This window comes from Sander vitreus, chromosome 18, assembly GCF_031162955.1.
Source record: "Sander vitreus isolate 19-12246 chromosome 18, sanVit1, whole genome shotgun sequence".
Lineage (NCBI taxonomy): Eukaryota > Metazoa > Chordata > Actinopteri > Perciformes > Percidae > Sander > Sander vitreus.
In genome coordinates, this window is record NC_135872.1 from 11206934 (window position 1) to 11214463 (window position 7530).

The window sequence follows — 7530 nt, forward strand, 5'->3', positions numbered from 1 at the left end:
ATTTGGAAAGTGTGACTGCTGGCCTGCCCCTGTGAACTTTGACAGATCTTGTGGTGTGATGACAGACACCAAAAAGAAGTGACGAAGTGTGACTCAGCCGAGCTCAGACTGAACCTAATGCGCCGGCTTCTCACAGTCACACCTCTGCTTGTCCCTGGGGGGACAGAGGGCTTGTTGTCATAGTTGCACCAAGTCAGAATAGTTTTGATAGTAGGTAGTCTATTTATGGCTGGTTGTGTTTTTAAAGGTAGTTCAGCTGGAAGCCAAAAGGGGGCACTGTGTTTCTGCTTATGTACAAGTTTGTGCATGTTGACTGGAAGTGCTGCTTTGTGTAGAGTAGAAAGTTTCTTTGGTGATGTTACTGCTCTGCAGCTCTATGCTAAAAAGTGACTTTTTATACACTGATGGATAAAGATGGAACAGTAAGTACTGCTTTTCTTAAACTTTAATGATCTTTCTTATGGATGTCATGCAATATTTTTTTTGGGGGTTACAGGAATTTATTCTTTTATTTTTTTAAATACTGACATAACAGTGCCTGTCAGTGACATAGAACATCAAACACAATGTTAAAGTGTGCCTGGGATGGGTAGCTGTCAAAAACATACAGCCTGTTTTGTGGTGTTTGTAGTGTGTGCACCGGTGTCACCTAAACATTACCACCTCAACATTCAGCATTAGCACCAGTTCAAACTTTTTCAGTTCAAACAACATACAAAGCTCTTGTAGGGGAAAGAAAATAGTCAGTGGATTAAGTACAAAAGTTGCAAAAGCATAAGCAAAAACAACAACAAAAAAACAAAAGGGGGAATTACTTAAAAAAAACACAAGTCAAAAGCAAAAAGGCTAGAGAAAATAAAATCAACATTTAGGAGCAGCACACAAGGGGAGATTAATCAAAACAGTTATTTCCTAGATATGTCACTACACGTTTTTCTAGAAATTTTTACTAGATTTGACCTTTTTCAGTGAGGAAAAAAACAATTCAAAATCACTCAAAAACCAAACAAAGGAAGGCCTAGAACATTTCCTCTTACTGCAATGAATATGATATTTAGCCATGAGAAAAAAAATCATAATAACTAAGCACCAGTTAATACTTCACACAGTTCACAGTAGAACCAGGCAGCACAAGTTCCTTTCTTCTTCTTCTTCTTCACCACATAAAAAAACTGGAGAATCGATGGTCCAATATCTCATTCTGTTTCACTTTAATTAGCTGGCAGTTATTTAGAGCTACACAGTACAGTGAGTGCATCTGACCAACAGATGGGGCAAGATAGCCAAAAGTCAGATTTCAACTGGCTTTGGGTCCAGTGATGTAACGTTGCAGTACTTCCACCTGGGGGCTGTGTTGCACTTATACAGTGATCAGTCATTTTCAATTATAGGATGCAGATAATTCAAACTCCACATATATGAAAGGGAGAGGATTTTGGAAGGTTCTGAATGTGAATGTTTAAGAAAAACAAATACAGACACAGAATGTTCAATAGTAGATTGCATAAATGTATTTATTTTACTATATATACTATATTTACTATTTATATATATATATATATATATATATATATATATATATATATATATATATATATATATATATATATAATATCATATTACTAGGACTACAGTTGAAAATTAGCCAACTGGCTAACACTGGCGCATTTACAGAAATGTTGATTAATGTGCATTGTCCTAATCAAATAAAACTTACAAACCAATTTTATGTTTCAAAATGTATGTAAATTGCTGTGTTACTAAATGCTTTACAATATTTACCATTGCAGTGCAGTAGAAAATGCACTCAAGAGTTTTATAGAGAAATCAATTTCAAATGCATTTCATTGTTTAAACATAAGTAGATCCCTTATCATGGTTTCATTCTGTCAGTGGGAAATATTGGATTTATTAATATATATATATATATATATATAGGGAAATATTGGATATTATATATATATATATATATATATATATATATATATATATATATATATATATATATATATATGTATATATATATATATATACAAGTCTTATGGACCTTAGGCACAATATTAGGGCTGTCAATCGATTAAAATATTTAATCTAATTAATTACATACTCTGTGATTAATTAATCAAAATTAATCGCATACATAATTAACGGTGCCTGAACCGAAAAAAAAGAAAAAAAAAAAAAAAGGGTACTAAACAACAGTTGGTGACATTAAAGTACGGCTTGTTTATTGCTAAGGCCATATGGTCAAAATGAAATGATTTAATAATGTATAACAATAACAATAACTTATTTCACTAGTAAATTGCTGTTGAACGACAAAAACAACCACCAGATGGGAAACGGACAATTACAATAACTTCAAATGCACCACGATGCTGTAGTTTACCAGTTTCATTGAACGCACCGTCTGTGTTGTTTCTCCGACGGCAGCTGCAGATTGTTACATCCCGGTGTTGAATCCTCTATAGTAAAACACAGTCAAACTTTACACCGTTTAGCGTTAGCTGTCAGCATTTTAACCGTGTTTAATCCAGCTACTAGCTAGCGGTAGGCTAACGTTAGCTGCTGTCGAGTATAGTGTTAACTAGCGTAACGTGCAGCAGTGTTTGTGTTGCCTGTATCGTCTTCAGAGCATCAGAGAGAAGCGCAGACATTTCAGTGGCACCAGATTTCGGTAGCCAGGGTTGGCAGGAAGAAGATTTTTACAAGTAAATGTTCCAATTAATGATCCAGGCAGAACATTCTCGTCTCCCTCCTTCATTTTACAGTCCAATGGTGGCTAGAACGGCTCCGGGTCAAACGTTAATATGGAATGGATTAATCTGCGTTATTTTTTTTAACGCAGATTAATCGCGCGTTGTTTGTTCTCAGATTAATTAATCGAAATTAACGCGTTATTTTGACAGCGCTCAGATTAAATTTTGTGGTTGTAGCCACAGGTTTCAATCACCTTTCAAAATTGTCTTAACTGTGACTTTATAGCTCGCAAAGGCTGATAACAGATTTCAATTCACAATGGACTTTAATTATACAAATGTATTGCTTCAGGGTCCAAAATGTATAATACAAATACAAGAAATTAAAAGAAAAGAAAGAAAAATAAATAGTAAAAAGGTTATCATGGATTTTTTAAATTTCTCTTTCAAAGACATTTTTTATTTTTATTTATCTGAAATCTATAACGCATTAAACAAAACACATTTTCTATTTATTTAATTATTCTATCTTTATATTATTTAATGTCATTATATTATCTACTTATATCTTGAGTTTGGGATTTTCAGATTATTTATTTACATTGCAGATTTTATTTCTTACTTCAGTGTAATTTATGAATGTTGTAAAATATGCTGTTTACAAATCCTTTCATAGCACTGTACATAATGTAGCACCTGCCTGCTGAGAATGTAATGCACATAAACAGCGCTGTGATTAGGCAGCAACAAGACCAGCAGCAGCAGTCATGCAGTAATGAGTAAAGAGGACAAGAAGCATAAATCTGTCAATGCAGTGAACGCCTTTGTACATATTTCTCTGTTGAGCCACAGAAACCGCAGAGTTGCTCTGGTTCCTCTCAGCACATAAACATTCTGCCACACGTCGCTATCTAAGAGATATAGCTGTTGTGCTTTTCTACACCTTGTTATCCCATCCTCCACGTAAATAGTTAGTTTGGTCTCCTCTCTCTGAGATGTGTGCAGTGGAGATAATTACAATTTCAGCAACGTTTGCCAGGTGATTACCTCATAATCCCCTATTCCATTTGATAAGTCACGCATTGATTTAACTCAGAGTTGGACCTAATGGAGTACCTTTTCCACCGCCACAGTGATTTGTATGCTGGGGCGAAAGGACAACGGTGGATAGGAGGCAGAAAAACAGCCGCTCGCCATTCCTGTTCCTTCTGGTGAAAGATGAGCAACGAGAAGGCAGGTTTAATCACAACAACCTGAATGCAACAGTAAATCATTGCAATGGTTGATACAGTAACGTGTGGTGGTGGTTAGAATAGTTTCTCTCACATAAAAGCTCCCTTCTTTTTTTATATTCTCTCTTCTTGCAGGCAGGGAGGGGGATAGAGAGATAAGAAGAGTGGAGGGGAGAGAGACCTGCTTGGTATTCACCTGTCTCACTGGATCAATAAAGGTAATTTGGGCTGATTCCTCCCTGTCGGCCTCTTAGCAGACAGACGGGGAGAGGGGTCAGCCACTGCTGAGCTGCGGGGAGCTGGAATAACTTAGAAACACACTCTCCAAATTACTGCCCCTGTTTGAGAATCTCTCATTCAGCTATTCCTCTGCCCCGACGAGAGCTGCAATGTGATGCAGAGTCCTCTCACAAATGTGACTGGAGGTAAGAAAGTGTTTACTGCCCTGTAAACTACAAAAATACCTATAAACTACAATAGATACCCATGTCTGGAAAAAGTGGTTGATTTAGAAATGGTGGCTGCTGTTTAACTGTCTGGCCATTCTGCAATTTTGCCAGACTTTTCCCACCAAAAAAAAAAAAAAAAAAAAAAACTTTTATTTACCGTAACCTTAGCCCTAACCAAAATAAAAAGAGTGGGAAACCAAAAGTTTTGTCATGACTATCGGTTTTCACATTTTAGACTTGTGATGTGCTACCAAACTGTTCAAAGAAGGGTTATGATACCCATGAAGAAGACTTTTGCAAGTCAGGCCTCATAAATTACCATGGAAACAGGGGTGTCTGTTGTAAATGAGACATAACTCTTGCAATACACACACATGCACAACAACCCTGATGCAAGATCATGGCATTAAATAATGGATTGTGGTTTCCATTTTGATCCTTTAGAGTTTGATTAAATCTAATTTGTTCCCATTCTGCTGCTGTTATAACTCACTGAAAACCTTTTAATGATTGTGATTTCTCTCTCCCCTCTCTCTTGTTAATTATTTTTACATTCCTGATCACAACCTCTGCCTTTCTGTCTCTTGGGGCTGCGCGGGTCGCATCAGTCGGTTATAGGCATGGAGGATGCCGTCCGTCATGTGGGGTCACCAGTCTGAGAGGAATGCTCCATGTCAGGGGCTGAAGGGGTGGAAGGGGTGTCCCTAGGGAGACAAAACCCACAAAGACTGAACCCCACCTCTGGCCAATCACTGCTGCGTGTCCTGCTTATGCGGTGTGTTTCATCAAGTACACAGGTGTGCACCGCACCTGAACGTATTTTCTCCCTCACTTATATTCACGTGCAGGCTCTGTGTTGTAACCTCGTGTTGGAGCCCTTACATGTTACCAAGCACACTCATAAGCTCATACATGCTCTCTTTTTTTCTGCACTGCCTCGTATAAGAAAAAGGTGTAATATTGACTGCCGACAGTGCAAAAAGGTTTTTATTGTATGTTGACTGCAGAAGAACCGAGGTGAATGGGCTCGTTGGTGTAAGCTATGGCAGAGCACGTCCCTTTGAGTTTTCATGCACTTATTTATGGAGAAGAATGGGGTTCCACATACCATTCCCATGTTTTTGGGGTAAGAAAAGTGTTGTCCTTCAGCCTGGGAACATTTGTCCACAGGGATGGACAGTGTGATCCAAAACAAAAAAGTTAATTTAATGTTCAGATAACTTTTCCAAATGTAGTGTCAAGTTTTTCCCTAGCGTTGAATCAGTCTTCATGTAAACACAAAGGTCAAATTCACAATTTTGGTGTTGTAAATATCTCCTTAACATTATAAACCATGCAGTAATTTATGAATTAAATACGTAAAACATATGTTAGGATTTGTAAAATGGTCTACTACAACATACTGTATGAAGGATGAAACTGATGGTGTGCTTTTACATACATGTCTTTGACTCTGTCATAAGAATCCTAATACTTCTCGTGTCTTGCAGAAATTTCATTAATACTCTACTTTTGCTTTCCACATCTAGCTATCAAACTTCAATTATCTTTCAGCATTAATTGTTTCTTGAGAAAGCACATATTGATAGTCCAACATGCGTAGAACAGTTTGGAGCTGACAAGTCATTTCCATTCTAGTACCCTGACCTAATCACCATATCTTATTATCATTCACATGAAAACACTAATTACAAAGGCAGGGTGAACCTGATTTATGCTAATGGAAACGTGAATATGCGACGGATGCATTAATCTAGAGTATAGGACCCTGCGCTGGTGTTAACTGTGATTAGCATGTGATTACCATAGCAAGGGTTATATCTACTGGAAGCCCTGCTTCTGATGGGCTCCTGAACATCTCTCTACTCACTGGCAGGGAATGAGACTGTGACTATTCACGGCATGAGGAAATAATGTTAATAATACAAAATGAACAATTTTGATTGTTTTCCTCTAAACAAAAATATCTAATTAGCAGCAAGTCATTTTTAACATTTTATGTTTTAGATTGAGTTTAGCAGCTAAAACATGAGGGCATTAGAGCTTTTCGTCGTAGGTGGGTCACAGGATTAGGATAGAAAAAACAAGAGCAAGAGTACTAAAGAAATATATTAAAGAGTTAGTTCACTGAAATTACAAAAACTGAAGAAAAAAAACACGTGAAGGAGGTCACTGGAAACAATTAAACTGCAGCATCCCTTTTCAGAGACATTGTCCCTATTACTGTGGATAATCTATAGTTTGTGTAGGGAATATTTCTTTGGTAGAAAGTAGGTCTAATGAAAACTGTTCAAAAATCTGTAGAGTATATATATGTATAAATATGTCAGAATCTAATCACATAGAAAACAACAACTTAGAAACACTAGAAAATGTTTTTTCTTTTGTGATTTGGGGTGAACTGGCCCTTTAGTTTAATGATAATGTGTTAGTCTGTCACAGGACACTGTATATGTTTTAACAAACATTGTTCATAGTGCATTTGTTGGGGACTATTTTCAGCCGTGGAATAAAACCCATTTGGTGCTGTAGTGAATATTTATGGCAGCAAGACAGTGTACGTGGGTTTGACTCAAACACTACGGAGCCTGGAGGAGAAATAGGTCAGCCTTTTGCTACACAATCAATACTTGTTGATCAATTAATTGTTGGTTTTGGTCTTTTCATGGGATTTGCTGATGATAACAAAAACATCTTTACACACTTTAAATGCTTTCAAGTGATTTTATCTGGACATATAGCTGAGATGAATAGTGAACCAGATTAAGCCCCATGATTAAACAGGAAGCAACATTTTCAGCACATCACTTCACAGTATAGCATATACTGTATAACTACGTGTTATTACTGTATTGAAAGGAAGCCCAAATGTTCGTCATCCAGAAACTAGGCATGTGGATGTGTTGAAGGCGACACTTCGTTTTGCAGAGTGCAGGTGTCTCCCAGTGGCAGTCCCCTGCGCCATCTGTTCCTCTGGCCACACCACCTCCACGCAGCTTCCAGCGGATAGAAGGATGCGTTTGTTTTGGGAGACATGAGCACAAAGAGAGGGGGCCCATCCTTCTATCCCTGCTTTGATCCCTCCATTGAGAGGACCCAGGCGTGGCCCTTTCTCAGCGTCCCCCCGGCTTGTGCCTGTCTGGATGGCTG